Source organism: Ixodes scapularis, unplaced genomic scaffold (assembly GCF_016920785.2).
Source record: "Ixodes scapularis isolate PalLabHiFi unplaced genomic scaffold, ASM1692078v2 PGA_scaffold39__5_contigs__length_11793443, whole genome shotgun sequence".
NCBI classification, from domain to species: Eukaryota; Metazoa; Arthropoda; class Arachnida; order Ixodida; family Ixodidae; genus Ixodes; species Ixodes scapularis.
Window position 1 is genome coordinate 1,347,026 of NW_024609867.1, and position 26,732 is coordinate 1,373,757.

A 26,732-nucleotide genomic window follows, 5' to 3' on the forward strand; every position below is an offset into this window, starting at 1 on the left:
GGAGCGCGTGCGCTCAACGGCGTTTATTCGTGTGGTGACCAATGTTGCCCGCCGAGCCAGGCGGCCGCAGACGGGCGGACTGGAGGGGGTCGCTACATACTTGTCACAATGACTGGTTTGAATTTTGTTTGAAGTATGAATTCTGTTACTAAGCATAAAAAGACAATAAAAGCCCAAAAAAACCCAATATATTAAAGGTTATTTCGAATTTTGTTTTTGTGACATATAAGTGCAGTATTTTCTTCAGTGTAATAGTGTTTTAAATTTTGTTTGAAGTGTAATAGTGTTTTAAATTTGTTTGAAGTTTGAATTCTGTTACATTTAAATTTTGTTTGAAGTTCCGATTCTGCATCGAAAAACAATAAATATATAAGTGCAATATTTTCTTCAGTGTATTCAAGATATAAATAAAGTTGTTTCCATTGAACAAATCGTCATTCTTTTTGTCATTGGTTCAGAGCCATTTTGGCCTCTTATTTTTAAGGGGTCTAATGGGGCCTAAAGGGAGGGCTGAGGGGGCTGAAGGGGTGACGGTGTGAAGGGCTGTGGGGTTGCAGGGTTTTTCTGTGGGGTATCCCCGAAGGGTTTTTCTGTAGGGTATTTCTGGTGGGTTTTGAAGTGCTGTGAGGTCCCATAATCCTTCAAGGCTGATGGGCCCTTTAGAATTATTTTCAATAGGGTTAACAGTTCTTGTAAATTTAGAGATCTTCCCAAAAAGCAAGCCGGGAAGAATATTTAGTTTGATTAGGTAGCTGAAAATAGTGATTGAGTACTCCTTTGTCAGTAAAATAGATACTGTGTGCTGCTGTTAGTGTCAAGCCGAGATCCACACTTTTTTGGCATTTTGCTCAGAGTAGTACCCATTTTCATTCGTTAGCCTCTTGGTGCGCCAACTAAACTCTTTCTATCCAGACACCAGCCCTCTGCTGGTAATCTCTACCATCATGTTCAGCGAGTGTATGAACTGGAGTTGTATCCCCAGTCGACACTCGCTGAGCACGAGGGTAGGAAAATCTTTCCATTGCAGCAGAGCCATATATGGGGAGAGTCTGGCAGCATATGATTTCGCTGCCGTAACGTCTCCCTTCGAAGTGAGCTAATCAGCCCGCGGCAAAGAGCGAGAGGCGTGAGCGCATGCGCGTGAACTCTAAGCTGCTCCCAGCTGAGCGGGGAGGGCCGCCATTTTAATTCATTCGCCCGGCACGGGATCGATATCCTAATTTTGGTTCTTTCCTTTTATTTGGCAGGCTCGGGCAATAAAATGATATAGAGTTATTCCTCGGTGGCTTAAAAACCTAAAGAAAGAAGTTCCTCCATGTTTGAACGCAAACTTTTATTCAGGCAAAAAAGAGAAATAAGCCCGTAGCAGACGACGCGTAGCCTCAACAGTGCTCCGTGCAGACAGCTTTGCGTCAAAATGGCGGTCGTCTCCTCTTTGCCTCTTTGCTGCCTTCTCTCTCCCTCCTTCGGCATTCTCCTCCCTTTCCTCCTCTCCGGAGCCTTCGTCGCCACACCCACTCGCTACTCTCCCACTATACGGCTCTGCATTGCAGTAGTAGTTTTATTTATAATCTTTACAGTTGAATGTGAATATTTGACAGAAATCTCTCGGGTTGGGGCGTTAGAAGGTTAAATGAACGCATTTGGTCATTCGCCTTAATTTGGTACCCACCATTTTAACGCTTACGTAGCCTTGTCCTGGGGGGTGACTAAGACTAAAATAAGAGGATCTATGTGCTGATCACGAAAGAATATGCTAGCCATTCTAATGTAGCTCTGCCAAGTACTTGATTGTGATTGTTTTTATTTTCAGCTACTTAAGTGCCTCAAGATCTGAAGATCCTAGTGGCCATAAGCTTGGACTCAATCTTCTGTGGTCTGGCCAGGACCATGGGGGAGGTAGTCCCAGCAACAAGAGCATCGCAGTATCTCCCTGCCTGTGACTTTCGATCAGCGTCACGACAGGGGAGTCCTCGTGCCACCAGGTGTTAGGTATGCCACTTGAAATAAGCATTCTTCTTACCTAATAATAGAACAGCAAAAGCACTACTAAGCCTAAAATGCAAAAAAACATATTCAAATCTTGGGTTGGATGGAGTTCCAATTACAAAAAGGAGTCTGCAGACATGATTAACATGTAAACTTAAAGCCCGCGGATGTAGGTTCAGCGGTGTCACAGAAATAACTTCCCGCAGATCACTTTGCTCGTGCTATACCCAAACAAATTCTTAAAATAATCATTGTGTTACGTTGGTGTCATCAATCTCATGTACCTACCACACCCCGCAGACGGGACATGTGAAATATAAAAAAACAGGAACTTGCACATTGTCAGCTCTGCAAAGATTTATATAGTAAACAGAGCATAGCACGTTCAACTTAGGAAAAAAATTCAGTGCAGGCCTATATTCATGCTTCACATATGTGTAATTGCTCTTCATAATGAAGTGAAAACTGCTTAAGTTGTGGCCCACTACAGGCTTTCTATTAGTGTTAAAAAGTGTGTTAGAAAACATGATTGCGCTTTGAAGACATGGACATCGGAAGGACAGACACCACAGAGCGCTAACTCTCAACTGATTTAATTCAAGAACCTCAGCATAGAAACACACTGCGTCACCGCACCGCATCTCAACCAATCCGTGGCCCTGCTACGGACCGCAAGTACGCCAACTCCTTATCCGCCAAGTCAATTGACGCCACACTGACACAACACGTGCCGGAACTATTTATAGCGTCGGCCTCCATAATCTCGCTAACAGTCTTATCTTTGTGCCTAGCAAGAACAGTAGAGGAAGCAAATAATGGTTTGCACCCGCAGTCATGACAGTGGCACGACAGATCATGACTGCGGGTGCCAACCATTATTTGCTTCGTCTACTGTTCTTGCTAGGCACAAAGATAGGACTGTTAGAGATGATGGAGGCTGACGCTATAAATAGTTCCAGCACGTGTTGTGTCAGTGTGGCATCAATTGACTTGGCGGATAAGGAGTTGGCGTACTTGCGGTCCGTGGCCGGGCCAAGGATTGGTTGAGATGTGGTGCGGTGACGCAGTGTGTTTCTACGCTGATTGTTGTTGTTGTTTGCGGGTTTTATGGCGCAAGAGCAACGATGGCCATACTGCGCCAAACTAGGTAAATTAAATTCAACTAGAAACGGTGTACCAAAAAAGGTATTTCCACTATAGTTTGCGTAAAATTGCTATATGTTCTAGAAAAGATAAGAGACGGTCAATTGATATTAGAGGTTGCTCCCCTAGGAAAAGGGTAGGATGGAAAGGGATACTGTACTTGAAAAGCTCAGGAAAGAAGAGCTTGTGTTGTTGTAGAAGACCAGGGCAAAGAAAAATATGTAGAACGGACAAAGTGTCTCCACAGTGGTCGCACTCCGGTGGTTCCTCACCAACAAGTAGGTACTGATGGGTGAGGAAGGTGTGGCCGATCCTCAACCGGCACAGAAGAACCTCACGGAAACGGCTCCGGTTATAGGAGCTTTCCCAGGTACCGATGCTTGGCTTGATGATATGAAGTTTGTTGTTATCAGCCAAATCCCACTCAGACTGCCACCGTTTTAGAAGTGCAAGCCGTATGGACCTTGTTAGGTCTTGGTATGGAATGCATGCGTGTGATGGTAAGAGGTTACGCGAGGAGGCGGCCAGTCTATCTGCAGCCTCGTTGCCTGCAATGCCCACATGGCTCGGGATCCAACAAAACCTAATATCCTTCCCATCTTCGAGGCCCAGTTGAATTTTAGCACGTACCAGTTGAGTTAGCTTGTTGTTGGTTGGATTGAGTGAACATGCTGCAGTAACAACGCTCCGGGAGTCTACAAAAAGAACTGCTTTCATCACTTTGCTCCGGATAATATAGTCAAGTGCTGAGAGCACGCCATATAGCTCGGCAGTAAAAATGCTAGCGATATTATTTAGCCTTGTCACATGTGTAAACGAATTTGAATGAACAGATGAGCCTACATACGTTGAGGACTTGGCTCCATCAGTGTAAAATTGGTGATAAGTCTTGTACTTTTCTTGCAGTGCAAGAAATTCTTGTTGAAAAGCAAGTGGCAAGACATTATGTTTATTAAATTTTGTGAAGTACCAATCACAAGCTATAGGCTTGATATCCCATGGGGCAGTGTGACTTGCACTTTCTATGAGGTAGACATTTTCACGAGGCAGGCCAAGGGATAGACGCAGGTTCTCAAAACGAAGACTCAAGGGTCGAACAACAGTTGGCTTACGGTCAAAGGTGCGACAAAATCTGGACTCTCGGATATAAGTTGAGCTGGATGACTAGAATCCGACCAAACTTTGTAAACATAGACTAGACTAAGGAGTTGCCGCCTTTTCTCGAGTGACATTTCATTACAGTCAACATACAAGCTTGAGATAGGGGATGTTCGAAAAGCACCACTTGCTAGACGCAACCCAAGATGGTGCACTGGATCAAGCATCTTCAATGCAGACGGTCGAGCAGATGTATACACAACAGCACCATAATCAAGACGTGATCTTACGAGAGAGGAATAGAGACGAAGAAGACACCTTTTATCGGAGCCCCAAGACTTGTGAGAGAGAACTTTTAGGATATTCATAGCCTGCATACACTTTTGCTTCAGCCACTTGAGGTGAGATATAAAGCTAAGTTTACGGTCGAAAATCAGTCCCAGGAACTTATGCTCTGGTCTTACTGCAATGCTATTTCCATTTAAACCGAGAATCGGATCTAACCAAAGCCCACGCCGCAAAGAAAAGGGGACACAGATTGTTTTCTCTGAAGAGAACTTAAAACCATTTTTGTTTGCCCATTTAGTCATTTTATTTATGGTTAGCTGCAACTGTCTTTCGCAGCTAGACATATTACAAGATGCCACAGAAATTTGAATATCATCCACGTATAGGGAGTACGACACGGAAGAAGGTATGACCTGACAGAGAGAATTAATTTTTACAGCAAAAAGAGTAACACTCAGGACTCCACCCTGAGGAACCCCGTTCTCCTGAACAAACAAGTCGGAAAGTGTTGTCCCTAGCCGTACACGAAAAGAGTGATCACATAAAAAGTTTCTAATGCAGTAAAGCAATCTGCCGCGTACTCCATACATAAAAAGGTCACGCAGGATGCCATGTCGCCAAGTGGTATCATAAGCTTTCTCCAAGTCGAAAAATACCGATACACAATGCTGCCTCTTCACAAATGGCTCCCGTACAAAAGTCTCCAGCCGAACCAAGTGGTCGGTCGTGGAGCGTCCAGGTCGGCAGCCGCACTGATTTGCATCCGAAATATCATTTTGTTCAAGGAAGTAAACAAGACGCTTGTTGATTAACCTTTCATATGTTTTTCCCAGGCAGCTCGTCAATGCTATCGGCCTGTAACTTGACGGGAGGGAAGGGTCTTTTCCAGGCTTCAATAACGGGATCACCTCTGCCTGTTTCCATTCAGTAGGGAAGTATGAATCTTTCCATAAACCATTAAAATAAATTAGGAGAGCTGAGAGTGATTCCTTCGATAAATGTTGAATCATGTCGTAATGTATACGATCAGGACCTGGGGAAGAGTGCTTCCGGACATTCAGAGCCATTTGGAGTTCCGCCATTGTGAACGGTTGATTGTAGGGTGCGGAGGCTCCTCCTGCCAAGCTGATTTTTGTTCTCTCTACATCAGACTTAAACTTCAAAAACGCCGAAGAGTAGTGCGAGGAGTTTGAAACGGCTGCAAAATGTGCACCTAACAGATTGGCCTGGTCGTGCAATGAGGAAGCAGATGGAAAGAGAGGAACTGTGAAACAGCGGTATCTGCCTTCGACCTTGTGAAGTCGGTCCCACACTTCCTTTGCTGGGACATAGCTACTAATAGAGGACAAATATCCTCTCCAAGACTTCCGTTTGGCCTGCTTCCTTGTCCAACGAGCTTGAGCCCTATTTCGCTGAAACTCTATTAAGTTGACAAATGTTGGATACCTGCGAAATATGCTCCAAGCCTTATCCTGTTTCTTCTTGGTGGTGGAACAATCGTCATTCCACCATGGTTTACATTTTTTGGCTATTTTACAGGAAGTCTGAGGGGTGGAATGAAAAGCGGCATTAATTATCTGTTCTGTAACGTATGTCGTTGCTTCTTCATGTGTTAAGGACTGGAACATGGGAGGTTTCAGGTCCGAGTTTAGGCTAAAAAGACTCCAATCAGCTTTTTCCAGTTTCCAACGAGGGGTACGTTTCATAAGGCTTGGTACAGAAACCAAACTCTCCAGGACGACTGGAAAGTGGTCACTTCCGGAGGGATTATTTAAAACTTTCCACGTAAATGAAGAAAACAATGAGGGGGATGAGAAAGAAAGATCGATAGACGTAAATGAATTGTGAGCTGCACTAAAAAAGGTTGGATCTCTCTTATTCATAAGGCACAGCCTAGAAGTTAATAAAAACCGCTCAAGAACCCCACCACGCGAGTCTTGACGGGCGCTACCCCACAAGGGGTGATGAGCGTTAAAATCGCCTAAAAGTAAAAAAGGGTGAGGAAGCTGTGTAACAAGTCTTTGGAGATCATGAAGATGCAACGGAAAGTTTGGTGGAATATAACAGTGATAAGGCGGTCCAAAAGAAGGCGCACAGCCACAGCCTCAAGTGGCGTATTGAGAGGAACCTGAGAGCAGGCAACCCCATTCTGGACAACCACCGCCACTCCACCGGATGAATTAGATGCGAGGCGATCTTTTCTAAAAACTTGATAGCGACGCAACACTGACTTATGATCGCTTAGATGAGTCTCTTGTAAGGAGAGTGCAATAGGACGTACCTCATCCATAGAAAAATTAACATCATGAATAATTACGTAAAAGACCGCGGCAGTTCCACTGCATAAAGTGAACGTTGGTCATTCCTCTAAAAAGAAGTTAAAAAGTTGCTAATCTAAAAAGTAAAACTAGGTAAGAGTATGTAAAAAGTCGTAAATCTGCCGCATATGGCAACAAAAAACAACATCACTTTGGAGGGATTACAGGTTTTTTGTTTTTGTGTTTATTTTTAGAAGTCTGCCACTCCATGTCGTCTTGCTCAGACGCATGAGTGGAGACTTCTGTATCCTCATCCATGGCCTCTGCTTCTTGAGGTGAGGCCTTTGCTGCAGGTTTGGGCAGGCTCGGAGAATGGGGCGTCATGCCCCGTCCACGACCAGGCCCAGCCAAATGGGCGGAGGAGGTGCTGGGCGGGGAATCGCCCAAGTGCACCCGTTCCTGCCGCTTAGGTGCTGCTGTAGGAGCAGCTCGAGAGCCGTGCCGCTCCTTCGATGATGATCTTTCCAGGGAGTGTGGGCGGGAGCGTCCACCCTTCTCCCTAGAAGGAGATCGCGGAGGAGGGACGGTTGCCGTAGCCGCCGGCCCATTCAAGATGGGCCATAGCCGCCGGCCCATCTTGGGAAGCAACCTGCATACCCTCTACGTGAGAGGGCTGAGGCTGTTTTGCCGCAGGAGCGCGAGTGCTTGCGCTCTGGCTGGGAGGATCCGTAGACTGCCCAGCCGAGATAGCATGCCCCGGAAGCTGAATTTTCAGCTGGGGCGTAGGGGACTGCCGTGGCTTCCCATAGTCCAGAAAGGACGTTTGGGTCGCCACTGCTACCATCAGTGGTGCAGGTCCCCGCTGCACCACCTGCGAACAGCTGCCCTTGCGCAAGAATGCGAGGCGGCGGCGTGCCTCTGGGTACGAGAGATTTTCTTTGACTTTAAGAGTGAGTACTTCCTTTTCTTCTTTCCACGTTCTGCATGATCGAGAGTATGCGGGGTGGGGATCATTGCAGTTTGCACAGTGTGGGTCGTTGGTGCAGGACTCTGCGGGGTGGTCAGATTTGGCACATTTCGCACACGTGGCTTTTCCACGGCAATGCTGGGAGCCATGACCAAACCTCTGGCATTTAAACATCTTCGAGGATTAGGCACATACGGCCTAACCCCGCAGTGAAGATAGCCAGCCCTAACAGCATCCGGGAGTGTGGTGAAAGCAAAAGTTAGAACTATGTGTCTTGTTTTCCGCTCTTGACCATCCCGACGCAGGGAGATGCGCCTTGCGGCTACAACTCCTTGGTCAGAGAGCCCTTCAAGGATTTCAGTGTCGGAACTCTCGATCAGGTCATCCTCAGAGATAACGCCCTGAATCGTATTGAGTGTACGATGGGGTGAAACAGTCACTTTGTGATCCGACACAGAGTTCAACGAGAGAAGTGCTGTACTCTGCTGTCTGGATTCAATTTCCACAAGCAGGTCACCTGAGGGCATCTTTTTGGCTTTAAAGTTCCTACCGACCGCACTTTCTAGCACTTTAGCAACAAGAAAGGGGGACATCTTGGAGAGTGGGGTGTCATCTTCGGAGTGTACAACCAAAAATTTGGGGAACGCAGGAGGTGATGGGGTCGTGTCTTTTCTAGGGACTTCGGTGCGGACCCTTTTCAGGGCCCGATCAGAGGGAGGTTTAGCTTGAGAACCCATAAAGATGGGAGAAAAGTTCAGTGCCCGGGTGCACCGCCCACCACGGAGCCCAACAAGGGGGTAGGTAATGTGCCATAGCAAGAAAGGCTTGGCTGACACAATTACACTACCAGTGCTGCCCGGGCACTATACCCTAGTGTGGTTTCAGGGACAGGACCTGTTTCCACTCAAGGTTGGCCCTTGCCGCCTAAGAAGGTGAAAAAGGAAGGAAGAGAGTGTAGAAGAAAAGAGAAAGAGGTGGGAGGAAAAGTGAAAGAAGGAAGAAGAGGGTAGAAGAGGCGACTGACTGAATCATACTGGTCGGGCCAAGCCAGGACACCCGTCTACGAGAAGCAGAGGTCGAAGCGGTGTATTGCCTCGCCCGGGGGGCCCCGAAGGGTCCAAACATACCCCGGGCTCAGCTCAACCACCAGGGTCCCCTTTTCCCCGGACACGGGTTAAGCCACGCACAGCCAGGCGTGGGTGGGTAAACCCACATAGCTCGGGGTTCGCGGTGGCGCCGCTCACCAAGCACCTACCAAGGCAGGTGCCCCCTGCGTGCGGGTATGGTGGCCCACGTGGCTGGGTCCGTGGTGACGCTACTCACCAAGCACCTAGCACCAAAGGTGCAGGCGCCTCCTGCGGGGCTCGGGGTACGTGGAGACGCCACTCTCCAAACACCTGTTTTCACAGGTGCCCCCTGCGGGGTGTTTCTACGCTGAGATTCTTGAATTAAATCAGTTGAAAGTTAGCACTCTGTGGTGTCTGTCCTTCCTATATCCCCGTCTTCAGAGTGCAATCATGTTTTCTAACGTACCATACCAGCTTGCCCAACAATCAGCACTTGATAAAAAGTGCTATTGTGTTTTAAGCAGCTCGCGGCAAATATTTTCTTGAAATACATAGGTACATGGAAATTATTATGTAGATGTTGGCAGACAGTCATGGTGAGGCCAATCTTTAATGACAAGTGGTCCACTTATTTAGAGTTGGTTGAGTCTGTAAATATTGTAGGTCACAAATTAAATTTTTATGGTACGCAATGGGCACAATCATCCGTAGTGATTGTGCCCATCGTTCCCCTAGGTAGAGATTCTTCTACCTAGGGGAACTTTATACGTTTACTACGGCAAGATGGTTTCGCAAAACGAAGTATTTAGTTTATTCAACTCCTGCACTAACCTTGTCTTTAGAAACTTTTTGTATTCTTTACGATGCTGAGATAAGATTCTGGAAATAGTTTTTCTAGAACTACTCTAGATATTTCCAGTTCATCATTTTTCTCTCAAAGCATTCGAGAGGGCTAAACCCTGTAATGTAAGGAGGGAACTCACAGAATGATGCAACTGGCAGTTTGAAACATTCGGCACTGTAACAGTAATAGTGACATTTCACTTATGTAATGCTCATTGGCGCAGATCCAACTGCTCTTTCCGAGTCGGTAGACTCATTCAGCGAACTCCCACCTGAGACTGCAGCGCTAGGTTCTGCGAAATAATTTGAATGAATATAGATGCAACAGGTTTCCTTGAGCGTGCGTCTAACACATATTCTTCATATTGAATCTGCTAACTGTATTCATGACCATATCCATAATTGTATCCACATTCTACCTAATTTTAGAGCGCAGCTCTTAGGGGCCCGTTTCCAGCCTGAGCGGCGTCGGCGTCGCCGTTGGCGTCGCCGTCGGCGTCGGCGTAACCGCGCCCCTCCCTCTCCTCCTCCTCCCCCTCCTCCTCCCCTCCTCCTCCTCTTCCTCCCCCTCCTTCTCCTCCTCCCCTCATTGTGTAGTATGGTCCGGGCGGGTCACGTGACCTCGGGGGGAGGGGGTCACATGACCCGTTTCCAGCCTGTGCGGCGTCGGCGTTGGCGTCGCCCCTCCCCCTCCTCCTCCTCCCCCTCCGCTCCTCCTCCTCCCCCCTCCTCCCCCGCCAAGGTCACGTGACCCCGGGGGTGACTCCCCTCCCACCGCCGAAGTCACGTGACGGCCCGCCCAAAATCATGTGATACCGTCCCCTCGAGGTAACGTGACCCCCGGACCTCTGCCCTCCTCCCCCTCCCCCTCCTAGTATGGTTCGGGGGCGGAAAGGGTCGCGTAAGAGCTGTGCTCTTACGCGACCCTTTCCGCCCCCGAACCATACTAGACAATGAGGGGAGGAGGAGGAGGGCAGAGGTCCGGGAGTCACGTGACCTCGAGGGGACGGTATCACATGACCTTGGGCGGGCCGTCACGTGACTTCGGCGGTGGGAGGGGAGTCACCCCGGGGTCACGTGACCTTGGCGGGGGAGGAGGGGGAGGAGGGGGAGGGGCGACGCCGACGCCAACGCCGACGCCGCACAGGCTGGAAACGGGTCATGTGACCCCCTCCCCCCGAGGTCACGTGACCCGCCCGGACCATACTACACAATGAGGGGAGGAGGAGAAGGAGGGGGAGGAAGAGGAGGAGGAGGGGGAGGAGGAGGAGAGGGAGGGGCGCGGTTACGCCGACGCCGACGCCGACGCCGACGCCGACGGCGACGCCGACGGCGACGCCAACGGCGACGCCGACGCCGCTCAGGCTGGAAACGGGCCCCTAAGAGCTGCGCTCTAACTCTTACGCGACCCTTTCCGGCTTGAGCGGCAAGGAGGAAAGCAGTACGAAGGTGGAGGAGGGGGGGAGGAGAGACGAGGAGGCGAGGGGAGGGGAGGAGCTTGAAGGACGAGGAGGTGGTAAAGGAGAGGGAGAGGGAGCAGGAGGGGAGGAGGACTAGCAGGCATGATCACGAGGGAGGAGGAGGAATATACCCTCCACTCCTCCTCCTCAAGAGCTGCGCTCCAATTCGGCGTTACAGGAAGTTGTAAACGGCTTTCACTTTTTCACCTGAGGCATTTAGTTTTTTGAGCGCAGCTCTTAGGCACCTGTTTCTGCATTTCGCGGCGTCGCTGTCGGCGTAACCGCCCGCCCCACTAAACTTGGTAGGATATTGAATTAATGTTGAGGTCATGTGACGTTAATATTTCCGCTAAGTCTAGCTGAGAAACAATTTTTTTGTGGATGACGTGACACGGTCATGTGACGTCATTTTCCCCGCTACTTTTAGCGGGAAAACTGCATTGGTATTGAGGTCACGTGACATCAATTTCCGTGCTAAATTTAATGGGAAACTTAACCCGCTAAATTCAGTGGGCAAATTTTCCCGCTAAATGGGAGGGAGCAGAAGAGGAGGAGGAGAGGGTGAGGAGGGGCACACCCTCCCATCCTCCTTTTCAAGATCTGTGCTCTAATTTCACATTACAGAGAATTGTAAACGTCTCATTTTTCATCTCATGTTTATTGAACTTTTATGTTGCAGGTGCGCTCGCAGCACAAATCTGGGTTGTGCTGATCCTCTACCCACAAGTTAGGAACTCCTGAGTGGCAAGAGTAGGAGTTCGGTCTGACAGCTCAAGGGACACCATTGTTCAGTATTGAATTTATAATTACCTTCTTTTGAGCAAAGTTAAACTTTGCTGCATGCGATTCTTCTAAAAATAAATACCTGTAACCAAATTTACCAGGTCACTACATTTTGCCTCTGTTTTTAGTGCTCCTGGAGAACCTCGGATAAGAGCTTACTGGTGTGCAAACATAATTCTTGTTTGAAACCACTCGCAGGTGTAGAGACTCGCTGACATACAGCATTCCAATGAAAGGCTGGATGTCTGCAAGTTCGTCTTGAACGATACAAGCGGGGAAGGAACCATACAATCGTATCGTATTGGGGGACATTCTACAGGGTGTTTTTTTTTATGTTTTACAGATTTTTTTTAAAAGCCATAAAAGCTACATTTACATGGTCTATGCACGTAGGTTATATGGCCAAGGCGGCATAGTATAAAAGTCTAATTCGTAATGATCAGTCGGCCTATTACAGAGAAGTGCCAAACTTCTTTCAGAAAACTAGATGGAGCTTCATTCTAGCGTAGTTTTATCCCGCGAATCTGAATATCCCGTTCGTCTTCCACAAAGATATAACTAAACGTGAGAAAACACAAAAAAACATCGTACCAATAGTGACATCGTAAGAAGACCTTTCGGCCGCCAAGCGTGTGTCGCTTGAGGGCCGGGCGTCCAATCGCAACTTTCCTAGGTATATTCTCCCGCACTGGCACCAGTCCTGACATATTTTTCTGCCCTTTTAAAAAATAGCATGTGCGTGCATAGCTTTGATAGGCGCTGAAGATGCGTGAGCAAAGATTTCGAAAGCTGCTTTTCTGACGTCGCTCTCCAGGGAAGTGCCTCCAGCAGTACTTTAAAAATGATTCTATGCAGCCTCGATTAACCAAATTGAGAAATAATTTTGATATTTGATATCCTGGAGGTCAAAAGGAATATTTTAGTGTGTTTCCTCAAATAAAAAACCGCTTCAGCTTCCTTTTAAGTATGTTTCTTAAAATTTCAATTTGTGAAAATAGATGCATGGTTTCAATTAGAAACTTGCTAAGTATCATAAAAACACACAAAATCAACTTTTTTTGTGATGATATAAGACAAGAGCAGCATTTTACGGCGTTTTTAAAAAATAGTCAATTTGGACGCGTTTCCAGACTTCAATTTCTTACCAGAGCGCATCTTTGCGCCTGCGATCCTGCTGCCCGGTGGCCGCAGTGCAAAGCCACCCCCTCGCCTCCCTCGTAGGATGGAGGGAAGCAAGGCGCACGTGTGTTGCACAACTAAACTCCTGGGGAACAGGACCGTGGGCGCAGAGATGCCCTCCAATAAGAAACCGAAACCTAGAGACGGATCCAAATAAAGCGTTTTTACAGAACGCATAAAATGCTACCCCTGCGTTATATCCTTCTAAAAAGAGCTGATTTAGTGGTTTTCGATGACTCTCGGCAAGTTTCTAATTGAAACCATCTGTTCGTTTGTAGTAATTAAAAAGTTAATTAACAAATTGTATTTAATTATCCGACTGATCGTTACGGTTAGGACCCTATACTACGTACCGTTACGGTTAGGTCCCTATACCCTGGCCGTACAACTCGCCTGCACAAACCGCATTAATTTAGCTTTCACGACCTTTCTAAACATATATGTAAAGCTTAAAACTAAATCGCCCTGTAGAACAGTGAAAGAGCGATACCAGCATGGTAGAGCCATATGGCTCCACCATGCTGGTATCGCCTTTTCGCTTGTATAGGATGTCCCATATTACATTATGCACGTATGGTTCCGTCGGCCTACATGGTTCCGCCTTAATCCACTACGCTGGTATAGGATGTCCATAATACGACATACTTGTATGGTTACGCCCACCTGTATTGTTCCGCCTTAATCCACTATACTGGAGCCGCCTTTTCGCTTGCATAGGATGTCCCATATTACGGTTACGCTTGTATGAGCCTTTTCCGAAATCTTTCCATCATCGAGATTTTCCATCAAGGGCTGCAGCTCCCAATCCTGCCCATGCCCTTGCTGCCACTGCCCTGCCCCATACCCCTGCCGTCAATGCTGCCATTGCTGCTGCTGCCCCTCCTTCCGTTGCTGCTGTGGCCCTCCCTGGTGCCGCCCCCACTACCGCGGCTGTCCCTGCTGCCATGGCCCTTCCTGTTGTGTCCCCCCTTGCCCCAGCTGCCTCCGTTGCCGTGGCCTTCCGTGATGCAGCCCCCACTACCACGGCTGTCCCTGCTGCCATGGCCCTTCCTGTTGTGTCCCCCCTTGCCCCAGCTGCCTCCGTTGCCGTGGCCTTCCGTGATACAGCCCCCACTACCGCGGCTGTCCCTGCTGCCATGGCCCTTCCTGTTGTGTCCCCCCTTGCCCCAGCTGCCCCCGTTGCCGTGGCCTTCCGTGATGCAGCCCCCACTACCGCGGCTGTCCCTGCTGCCATGGCCCTTCCTGTTGTGTCCCCCCTTGCCCCAGCTGCCTCCGTTGCCGTGGCCTTCCGTGATGCCGCCCCCACTACCGCGGCTGTCCCTGCTGCCATGGCCCTTCCTGTTGTGTCCCCCCTTGCCCCAGCTGCCTCCGTTGCCGTGGCCTTCCGTGATGCAGCCCCCACTACCACGGCTGTCCCTGCTGCCATGGCCCTTCCTGTTGTGTCCCCCCTTGCCCCAGCTGCCTCTGTTACCGTGGCCGTTTCTGTGGCACCTGCCCCTGCCCCAGCTGCTGTGGCCCTCCCTGAGGTGCCGGCCCCTGCACCTCTACATGTCGCCCTGCCTGGCCATGTCGCCCTGCAATCCTTTTATGCAGTATCAAAAATAACGTGTTACTAGGTCACTAATAGGATGCTGTTTCACCTGAGCAACTTTCGCTCAGAGTTTCTTCAGTTGTAGATAATAATATAAAATATTCAAACATAGACTGAGTACATAAATGACGAGTTTGCATTTTCTTTATAAAGACTAATTGACTCAACTTTACAGGCTTGCATACAGTTTTCGCTTATCACTTTTTTCTACTCGCTCCTTTTCTATACCCTCTCCATCTTCAACGTCGCCACAACGTGGCTTCCCGTTGCAGTTCACGAGAGCAGGAAGATTGTTTTTCTATGATGTATCCCAAAACCCGAGCCAACGACGAACGGCGCTTGTCAGCCACTCGTGAGCTGGGGTTTTCCATCCACGGTGATTGCACCGGTTGTGTTGTCGTAACTGCCGAATATCTCGTAATCGGAGTCACAAATACCATAGAATGTAGCTTCGAGCACATATTTAATGACACCTGCTACATTATATAAAAACAAAACCAAGTTTCTTCAAAAACCTCTCTAGTGCCCCCTTAAGATAGGGGTGCAAGATTTGGCCCGCCCTTGACTACCCTAACAAAAGGCATTTGATGGAGCCGAAATTAAATAAATAGACGAACCCATTGGATAATTATCTGCCCTGTAAAGTTATCTGGTGTGATTAAGGGGAGCTTCAGACATCTGCATTTAGCTGCACTGATCCCCACTGCATCGGTTTCAGACAGCGCGAGCTCCCATTGTAAGGGGATTATTATAATCCTTTCACAAAAGACTATGAAACGCTAATGTCTGAAGGGGCCTTAAAAGTTAACCAATGTGCCTGGGGAATGGGTGCTGCCGCTTCTGAGCTAGAATGAAGGTTCATAGGCGTTGATGATGTTTTTGAAGTGAAGTGATTGTACGTTTTTCCAATAGGGAGAATGAAGGCTCATAAGCGTTGATGATGTTTTTGAAGTGAAGTGATTGTTTGCAGGCTCTAAATTCTGCGAAATCGGGTCGTTTGCAGTATGTATTTTTTGTAACAAAAATTTTAGACACTGTAGAAAAGTAACCCTCATCATTAAGGCCTCTGAACTTTTTTGTTCACTTTGCGCCCATAGAAACACGTTGCGAAAGGACCTAGGCACACACATTTCACAACACTGCCACAAAGCTTTGGCCTACGGATCCCTACTTGGCAGGTATGAGTCCCAGCCGAGGGACCCACAATACGGCTGAGGCTTATTGCGAAGAGATGCCGTGTAGCTCAGATTTGCATTGCACGTCAAAAGTTCCCCAGGTAGCCTAAGTCCTCAGTCCGCCATAGGATCGTGCCAGATGCCCATCGTAGGTTTGACAAGTAAACCCTCAAAGTTACATTTATTATATTTCACAACACTGCCACATCATTCCGCTTCAAAAGTCATATATATTGAGCGGCACTATACAAGCAAAGCATCGATGACAGGACCTGCACAAAGCAAGTGGTTGAGTCAGCAAGAACATCCGCTTAAACCAATGCTCGCCAAAAGGATTGCAGTGGTCATGGGTCATCGGAGCAAGTGGGACTATCGAACAGACCGTGCCACTTGTGGTCGCCCCTTGCTCCATTTGATTATTTTTAATATAATCTCGGGTTCAAGCGTGTGACTCGGCTTGTTAGAACTACCAAGGGTTCGGACCTAGGCCACTGTTTAACGGGATTCCGGCAGCCAAGGCGACTGCCGTCTGCTCAAAACACCTCCTTTTTAGCAGACAGCGTTTAGAGGAAGGGTATCACTGATGGCATACTTCAAGTGTAGGGCTCAGCACTTAAAGGAGCTGTGCAACAGTTTCAGTGCTTTGCTTAAAAAATTAGGGAGTTGGTGTCTCCACCTTTCAGGCGTAGAGAACAAAAAACTGCTTTTGCCTGCATGTTCTAGATTTTATTTTAAAAATGAACAAAGATTGAGGTTTGCGAGGCCTCTCAACTCCTTCACCATCTTCCGAGTCACGTGCGCTGTGACGTCAATGGGGATGGCGCGGGGTTCCGGTGAAGGTCTCTCTCTAGAGCCATCCGTGAGCAGCGAGAACTGATCCGCTCGCGACCGCTTGACCATGTGCTGCCGGGCGCAGCGCGAACAATATGGTGAAAGGAGGAAAACCTCATCCGGGTCCGGGCATACCCGTCCGGCCCTGTCCCCCTCCCCCTCTGGCTTTTGGCGGCTGTTCGCAGGAGCAGAGCTGACGGTTTTGTGAACCTAGGATAGATGGCACCACAAATAATCCGAATAATAAAAGTTTTGTCGATGATACCAGGTTTTGGCGCATTTATATTTATGTTGGAATGACAAGATTTATAGAAAAGTTACCTTTTATCGAGCAGGTATTCGCACAACTTGCTATCTTTCTACAAGACCCCTATTGACGTCACGCCGCGTGTTTCTCACGGCCGCCGCTCGCGGCTGCAGGTCGGGGAATATTATAATTTTTGCCTCGCGATTAAGCGGATGAATCGCAACATTTTAAAAGAAGGATGCATGTTTTCTGTCCTTTGTAACAAGGTGAACAACGTCAAAAGTAGAAGCTTCCAATTTTTTCAACGTTAAAATCGTTGCACAGCTCCTTTAAAGTCTGTGCCTAAAGTGGTGTTCATAGCTCTATAATTAGGTCTGTGCAGACGGACTTAACTGTGCATTTTGATGATATGTTGGCATTTTGAGATCAGGTGTGTTTTCAGGCCCATTTGCGATGTGTTTCAATGGGCGAAACATGACCAAAAAGAGTTAAAAATGAAAGCCTAATGCTGACGGCTGATTTTCTTTAACACCTTATATTTTGATGCGTCTGGCACTACAGACCTGCTTTCAGATTTGAGCTTGGGTGCATTTTTATCGTAAACATGGTCCTAAAGTATCGTGTCATTTTGAGTCAACCTTTTCATGGAAATATTTTAACTGTGCTGTCAAAGTGCTCAAAAGAAACAAATGTTCTGTGTCACCTATTTCCCCATTTCAAATGTAATCAGTTAAAGTGCGATCATTTTTTCACAATTTTAAGGCATTTATGGTACATGATCAACACGTACCATAACAAAGTAAACCAAAAAGTGTCTATTGTTCCGTTTTGTTGGACAATATATTTTGTTATGCAGGCTAAAATACCTTAAAGGGCCACTCCGCTTCTTTTTCAGTAGTGCAAAACAATACAGTTCTCTTTGTTATTATTTACAAACCCCACACGGCAAATATTACGACAGAATTTCCGCCTAGAAGTTCATTAAAATCGCTGTCAAAGTTTGACAAGCACGAATCTGCTGGTTTTAGATGTGACGTGCAGACCAGACAACACCGCCCGGCTGCATTTCCGCTTCCTCCAACACCCTTCTTGCGGGACGTCCGTGACGTCAACAAGCATCTACAGTTTTTTTTTACATTTTGTATTCTTTCCCGTGGAGAGCAGGGTTGGTGCTAGCGCCATGAGAGACATCAGCGACGCGCTCAACCGGCTCGGCGCTCGACTATTTATACGCTACTGATAGGCCCATCGCCTTGTTGAACACGGCTTGTGTGTTCAGTGCGTATCGACGTGCATTGGCACGTGCTTTGCAGACGATGCTACGATGACTGCGAAGCGCATGTCCGCATGATAGATCACGTGCCTTTTGTACATCAATCATGTGGGTGTACATGCTTAGTGATGTCGAAGATACAATGTTGTCCCACAGGCGAAAATTTCCAACTGGGACCAGTTGGCACCTCAACTGGTTTCAACTGGAACTAACTGGTACCAACTGGCATTCAACTGGGACCAATAGGAGTCCAACTGGGACCAGCTGAGGCGTCAACTGGTTTGAACCATTCCCAGTTGGGAGTAACTGGTTTGACTCCCAGTTGGGAATGGAGTGAACTGGAACCAGTTAGGAAAGTAACTGGTTGGAGCGATTCCCGGTCGGACTTCAAATGCCTTTCCCGTTCCTAGTTCACACGGGCAACAATTTTGACGAGTTGGGGGTGTATTGACCTTTGCTAATGAAGGAAACTAAAAATGCTTACATTTTTAGATTGATATCAATAGGGAAATGTTTAATTACTGGGTACATTTATATATTTATGAAAAAATAATAAAAATTTTAATTAACTATACATTTTAATTGGAAAATATAATTAGTGACAAGATGTGTTCACCTGAATGAACATTTAGTGCATTATTGAAATATATTAAAACATTTATTTAAATACCTACCGTATTTTTTTTCTTTTAATAAATAAATTTATATTTTGGCCAATCAGAGCTAGCCGGCCGCCATGGCACGCGGGTGCGGATTAGTGGTACGCGCTGTCGACAGAAGGCGCTGCCTATGCTGACGCCGGAGTCGGACGGACGCGGTAGAGAAGGGTCGGAAGGGTCACCATCGCGCAAGTTGGCGTCGTTATGAAAATGTCAAAACTACAGCTGCGCTTCTTTGGACCTAACTGTACCACACCATGGTGGCGGCGGTGAACTTCGAGGATGGAAAGATGCAGTTCAGCGATCGGAGGGCACCCAGGAAAGACCGGACGCACATAGACCGGACGGAAGAGAAAACGCCGCGGAGAGCACAATGGCGAAAATGGCGGGAGTTCTACCTCGAAAACGTTCGACTGTTGTGACAGAGATTGCAAGGTGGAAGCGCTACCGCATCCTATCAGGACTTCACCTGCGCAACGCGAGATCACAGGTGAGCACCTTTCTTCACGCGATGGGGAGAGATGCTGAGAACGACTTCAAACAGACGCCAGCGGCCGATCTTCTTTCATCTCATGAATACTACCTCTGAAAAAGCGATTCAACCGTCGCAAGCAGGTGGCTAAACCCGGAGCGTGTACGTCACCGAACATATTATTTAGTTTTATTCTCCAAGTTTTGGCAATAAAGTCTTGTCAACCTTCCATTTTGTGCCGTGTTTCATTGTTGCTGGAGTTGGTACCAGCGGTAACTGGGACCAACTCCAACTGGGACCAGTTGTAACTGGGACCAATTCCAGCTGGGACCAGTTGGACAACTCCAACTGGGACCAGTTGCAACTGGGAATTGTTCCATAAACCAGTTGCAACTGGGACCAATTGGTCCCAGTTGAAAATTTTCGCCTGGGCCGGCTTTGCCACCGTTTCGGTTTCGGTTTGCGATCATGACTAGAGTAAAATTGCACGAAATATATTTGACTTTCGCGAAACAGAGAATTGGGGATTGTTTTTGAGTACCTCTCAAAGCAAAATCGGCCACTATCTCAACATTTTTTTAAAATTGAGCGGGGTTGTCCTTTAATTGGGGAGCTGTAGCCTATATTTCTGTTCTTTTTATTAAAATTTTTATTATACATGTCTGTGCAGGTGGACCTTGGACAGGGAATGCATGTCACTGCAAGCGCATGGAGTACGGTGTGCAAATAAAAAAAAATAGATATGGGTGACGGAACTGGCTGTGGCCATGTTTGGAGTTAGAGTTCAGCACGAGAGTAGCGTGAATGCTAAGTGCACTTCTTCCTTCCCAAAAGTTCGTACTGCCTTGGTGATTTGCCGTGACTCAAATGTCCTACAACCAATATTAGCTAACTTACATTTAATATAGATAATGCTTTTTGATGTAGCATTTTGAAACTAAATGGTTGACTTTGTTTAAGAGAAATTCAGCTTATAAAGAGCATGACAGTTATGTAGCTGTATTGTTCCCTCTTTCCAGGGAAACACTCCTCCAAGTTTCCAGGCCGTCCCCCAAAGCCAGGTCTCTGCCCCCACAGGATAGGAGTACTGAAAGGTGAGGGTCATACTGTCCATGCTCAACATAGCACCTACTCTTGTAGTCTATTTGCGGTTGGGTTCTTGGCGTTTTTCATTGGATTTGAGTTTGTTTGTAGCTAATATGGGCTCAGCATGTACAAGGAAGTAACGAAAGGCTTTGTGCATTCACCCAGCAGTCTAGCTGACAATTAGAAGAACAATGGGTTTACGGCAAACTTTATGCATGCAGTCACACTAGATGTTGAGGGCAAGCACATTCTAAGATACCTAACGAATAGGTATACAAAAAATCTCACATAAGATGTGGGATCCTTAATGGATTGCAATTGACCCAGACGTTTATGAGTAGCATTGCATTTTAGTGCATTCGTTACTTTATGTTATAAACTGCATATCTTCGATTTGAGTAAGCATTAATGAAAGAGTGGGGCAAGCACGTACAAAATAGAACTTGCTGGCCCAGCTAAAAATGCTCTTGTTTCTGCTGCTTCCAAAACATGTAAAAAGACTCACTGTTTTAGTCGCATCATTGCTAAACATGGGCGTGACTCATTTTGTGACACTGTTGCTGTTGGTAATTCTTAGTAAAGTTGTTGCGCTCTCAGGAGTGTGCAGTTTGAATGTAGAAGTTTAATATAATATTTAGGAGGGCTGAAAGGCCAAGGCTTTGCCTGGGTATGCCAAACTATTGTAGAAGGTCATACGGATCTGGGAATTTTTGAGATTTATATCCTTCTGCATCCACTTGGCATGGCGTTTCACATAATGTTAACAAAATTTCACATAGTGTTTAAATTTTCCAACCAACGACAGCAAAGAGCTCAAGTCATGTGAGACCAAGTAATGTGACACGTTACTTTGAAATCTTCCTCCACTTGTGAGTGAGGGAACATGAGGAAGCTATCAGTACTTAGTTTCACTATATAATTCAAGCCAAATCTGTAAAAGGTTCCCACCATTGCTAATGCACTAACGTGGAACGGAATCTTATCATTCAGCTCAGGTTGAACATCATCGCTCATGAATGCCCAAGTTAGCTTGAGACTAACTCAGTAGTGTGCAGTTGCAGGGAACCATAGCAATAATTTACAATGTTTCAATCTTCAGTGCATTCTTAAATAAGTAATCTGTATTTTTTTCTTTTTTTGAAGACATGTACCAAGCTCGGTTAAAGCACAAGGCATGCCAAGGGAGCTTGCAGTCACTTCAAGGAAGGAGGTTACCGGCAGCATCAATGAGAAGATCGGTGATCTCAGGAAGTTGGAGAAGAGGAGGTAACTTGTGTTTATAAATGCAAGACTGAGGGAGGGAGGGAGGGGGGGGGGGCAATAGTTTGGCACTGCAGGGCTTTGGAGAGCGCTAAAAAATATGTATGTGCGCTATACTAGCTTAGAAATAACTGTGGCCCAACAAAGGCAGCCAGGAAAGACCTTTGTTATTCAAATTCACCGCTACTACTAAGGCAGGCATTCAAGCATTTTAGAACTGACTGCTCTCAAAGAGACAGTTTATGAGCTGCATAAATTCACCAGTACTATGATTTAAAAACCATCACAGCTTAAATCTTTATATTCTTGTCACGTGCATGCACTTTTTCACACGCTGTTCTATGATGGTGTGGTGTCATGACAGGATGGTTAACCAAACCTGCACATGCAGGAATGATGGCACCAGAGTGAAAATTATTAGGTTCGTTTCAGGTGTTCATATGAGTTTTTATTTACTCTCATTTCATTCCAGGTTGCAGGCTGCTGCAGCCGCAGACACCGAGGAGCATGAGTGACTGCAGATAGCCGGTTCTTTCTTGTATTGTATTTTTCTTTTGCTGTCAATTTATGTATCTTATTTGTGCTAGTAAATGTTTTTTTTATGTTTTCAATAAACATTTATCTTAAATTTCACTCAGTTCTATCTTTTTCTTGGTAGCTCGTCTATAGAAACATTCAAAACTGGGTTGGTTAAATTAAGGTATGTAGGTACACTCATCTTCAGCATAAAATAACTTTTTCCTAAGAACATATCCAGTTACCATAGACTGTGCTTTGGGAATTTGGTATTGTGAAATGGTAACAGCCCACAAAGCCAATTCCATTTGGACCCTCTACTTTTCTTATCTGGGATGTCCCGGTTTAAAAATACTTATTGGTTTTAATTTATTTATTTTTATTATTATTTATTTATTAAATAATAATTGGAAGTCTAGAAACACAAGCCGTTACGGTTCCCATTGGAAAATACCAATGGGTATTTCTCCAAAAACGCAGATGGTTACAGTCGACCCATTGGAAAATACCAATGGGTGTTTTTCCAGTTGGGAGTCCGAAAACACAGATGGTTATGGTTCCAATTGGTATTATTCCAACTGACATTTTTCCAACTGGGAAATTACCAATTGGTATTTTTCCAGTTGGGAGTCCGAAAACACAGATGGTTACGCCAACTGATACCAACTGGAAAAACCAATTGGACCCAATGGGTATTTTTAACTGGGCCTTCAAGGGTCTCATCCTCGCTTACACCTAGGAGGTCTTCTTCAGATATGGCACCACGCACAGTGTTCAACGTTCTGTGCGGCGTTACTGTGGCGGAGGTATCGACAATACTTTTCATCTTTTGAATGGCCTCACTTTGCACTTGCGTGGTGACCTCTACAAGAAGGTCCCCACAATGCAGCTTTTTTGCTTGGTAGGAGTGTCCGATCAAGTGCTCAAGAACGTTTGCAACAATGAACGGAGACAGCTTGGCGACAGGGCGTTGATCGTCTTCAGAATGAACTACAAAAACTTGACCAAGTGTTCTAATTCTGGTGCTTTGGCAGTGACTTGATCCGGGCAGTGCCGTTTGGATGGCTGCTTGGAACCGGGTTTAGACAGGGAGGGAGCCATAAGAGGCGGAAAGTGTTCAGAATCCGCGGTGCACCGCCCACCACCGAGCCCAACAAGGGGTTAGGTAACGCACCATAACAAGAAGGGCTTGGCTGGAAACGTTACGCTAACAGTGCTGCCGGGAAACTATAACCAAGTGTGGATCTGGACGAGGTTATCTGTCACCACCCAAGGTTAGCCCTTGCCGCCAAAGAAGGTGAAATAAGAAGGAAGAGGAGAAGAAGAAGAAAGGTATAGAAAGGAGAGGTGGAGAAAGGCGACTGACTGAATCATCCTGGTCGGGCCAAGCCAGGACACCCGTCTACGAGAAGCAGGGGCCGAAGCGGTGTATTGCCTTGCCCGGGGGGCCCCGAAGGGTCCAAACATACCCCGGGTTCAGCTCAACCACCAGGGTCCCCTTTTCCCCGGACACGGGTACGCCACGTAAACCCAGACGTGGGTGGGCGAACCCACATGGCTCGGGGTTCCTAGTGACGCCACTCACCAAGCACTACCAAAGTAGGTGCCCCCTGCATGCGGGTATGGTGGTGCACGTGGCTGGGGTCCATGGTGACGCTACTCACCAAGCACCTAGCACCTAAGGTGCAGGCGCCCCCTGCGGGGCTCGGGGTCCGTGGAGATTCCACTCTCCAAACACCTGCTTTCACAGGTACCCCCTGCGGGGTTTGCGTCTGATGAGGCATTTCTAAAAGTCGGATCATTCAGTAAGCGAAGTTAGATTGCTCATGTTTGCATTATTTGAAGTTGATTGAATATATTTCTTTCGTCCTCCGTCAACGTTGTAGGCTGATTTCGTCAAGGGCACTGCAAGCCTGCTACCTTGGATGCCATCTCGTGACCGTTCTTAACACTCTTTACTGCAGGTAAGCGTAGTCAGATATTTTATTTTGATGTTCTTGTTCAAATTTCGGCACTTGAAATGAGGCTCTTGATTTCTGCTCAGAGATAATTGAGGGTATACTTCGAGTAAATAAATTAGAGTAAGACGCACAGGGCTCTTGAGTGTGTCTTTTTCCGTGTGTTTTTTTTTCTGTGTTTTCGTCCTTGTGTGCTGTTCTTCTTATGTCTAAATAAAACATACATTGAATTTTAATCTGGCAAAGCACTTCGGCCAAAATATTTGCATATTTGCCGAAGTTTGGAGGCTAGGGTTGGCGGTCATGAGAGTCGGCTGTCGTGCTGAGTAGCTAATGTGGTGTAGCGCTCTGTGGTGTATGTTCTTCCTCTGTCCTTGTCTGAAAGCGCAATCATGTTTGTTTGCTTTTCACGTACAATACCAACTCGCACAACAATTAGCACTTGTCGATACTAACCTGCTACAGTAACAAAGTGCTTACTAATCTACGATTACCACCCGCCATTTGATCCTTTTAGTCAATGGTGGTTAGTCAACAGTTAAACTGGTCATGTCTGGTAAGTATGGTTGATGCTTTTCAATGCTGTAATCAGTGGTCCAACAAAATGCTCCAAATGCGTCCCAGAAAAATCTAATATTTTTCGTGGGAAAATAAGCGCCAAAAAAACACGGACAAAGAGTAGATTGACAACGACACAGGGCGCACTCTCAACTGAATTTATTAGGAAAAAAACACAAACTTATATGCCAATGGGAGCACACTATCAGACACCACACGTCACGTTAGTCTCCGCCCAGACCACGTTTCAAATATTCAAACTCATTCGTAGACAGAGCCAATGATGTATCGCTAATGCATTTTTTACCCCTTCTCCTAATCTCAAATGCCTCGTGAAGCTCGCGTGACACTTTGTTTCTGTACCTCGCCAATATTTTAGTGCTGTCACATGATGGGTCGCAAGTGCATCTTTTGCAATGTACAGCCAAATGCCCTGACGGTGTAGTTCTAGTTGAAGCGGCGTGCTCGCGGACCCGATCATTAATACACCTTCCAGTCTGCCCTACATAGCTTAAACCACACGTCATTGGTATTTCATAAACGACGGCGGTTGCGCAATCAGTGTACTTATTCCTGTGCTTGGTATGGCACGGGTCAGTTATCGGTTGTGGATCATTAATTCTCCTGCATAATCGCGACATTTTGTTGGGCGCTGAAAATACGACCGGGACATCATAGCGCCCACACACAGGAATAAGTACACTGATTGCGCAACCGCCGTCGTTTATGAAATACCAATGACGTGTGGTTTAAGCTATGTAGGGCAGACTGGAAGGTGTATTAATGATCGGGTCCGCGAGCACGCCGCTTCAACTAGAACTACACCGTCAGGGCATTTGGCTGTACATTGCAAAAGATGCACTTGCGACCCATCATGTGACAGCACTAAAATATTGGCGAGGTACAGAAACAAAGTGTCACGCGAGCTTCACGAGGCATTTGAGATTAGGAGAAGGGGTAAAAAATGCATTAGCGATACATCATTGGCTCTGTCTACGAATGAGTTTGAATATTTGAAACGTGGTCTGGGCGGAGACTAACGTGACGTGTGGTGTCTGATAGTGTGCTCCCATTGGCATATAAGTTTGTGTTTTTTTCCTAATAAATTCAGTTGAGAGTGCGCCCTGTGTCGTTGTCAATCTACTCTTTGTCCGTGTTTTTTTGGCGCTTTATTTTCCCACGATGTACCAACTGGCCCATCTAAGCATTTTATTGCTAATATTTTTCCCCGTTTCTTTAAATTGGGGATGATAGGTTTCTATTTCACATCACATGATTTTCACTTTTTTTTGTTCCAGGCAGGCTGTGCAATTTACCAAGTGGCTGTCAGCTCAAGCCTAATTAATCCTGAGATGCCCAGCTATCTGGCAGTGGAGGGAGACCTCGAAGCCGCGTCGCCTGCTCAGGCAGTCCTGGTTGCATTCTGCCTCTACTTCATCCTAACTTTGAGTACCATCACCAGTTCAGATGCAGATTCATTGCACTGGAGCACTTAATTGCTCTGAAACACTCAAATGTGGAGTCGCGTGCGACAAATTGCTTTCAAACCTAAAAGAAAGGCCGAAAATATTTCTTTTTTAATGCCTTTTTATGCACGTTTAGGCATTTTTTTGTCGTCTGTTTAATGTTTTTTTTGTGTGTTTATTTTTCTCTGACATCAGATTGATTCTGACATTTACAGAAGGGCAATGATATTGCTTTATAGTCACATTTTTGTAATCTCCAAAATCACTGTGTTGTGCATTGTGCATCATTGGCATACTTAATTTACATCAGTCTACTTCATACTCTGTGCCTGAAAGCATTTGAGGATTGTGGTTTTATGCTCATATAGATTTATGCTTGCAAAGTTTAAATACAAGATGGTTTTTATGGCTTGCAGAGGTTAAACACAAAATTGTCAAAACTGATTTTTACGATTCATTTGAAGTGGGTTAGATCCCTTCGGCCCTCGCGGTAGTTTGTTGTAGCTCATTAGCAGCAGGAGATACGGGCCCTTTCTTCTTTTCACATTAGAAAAGCAAATACCAG

The 26,732-nt window shown here is 46.5% G+C and overlaps 1 pseudogene; it reads left to right on the forward strand.

The window, feature by feature from the left end:
- Nucleotides 1-22,248, forward strand: part of LOC115320165 — an 88,149-nt pseudogene extending 65,901 nt beyond the window's left edge.
- The last annotated feature ends 4,484 nt before the right edge of the window (nucleotides 22,249-26,732 follow it).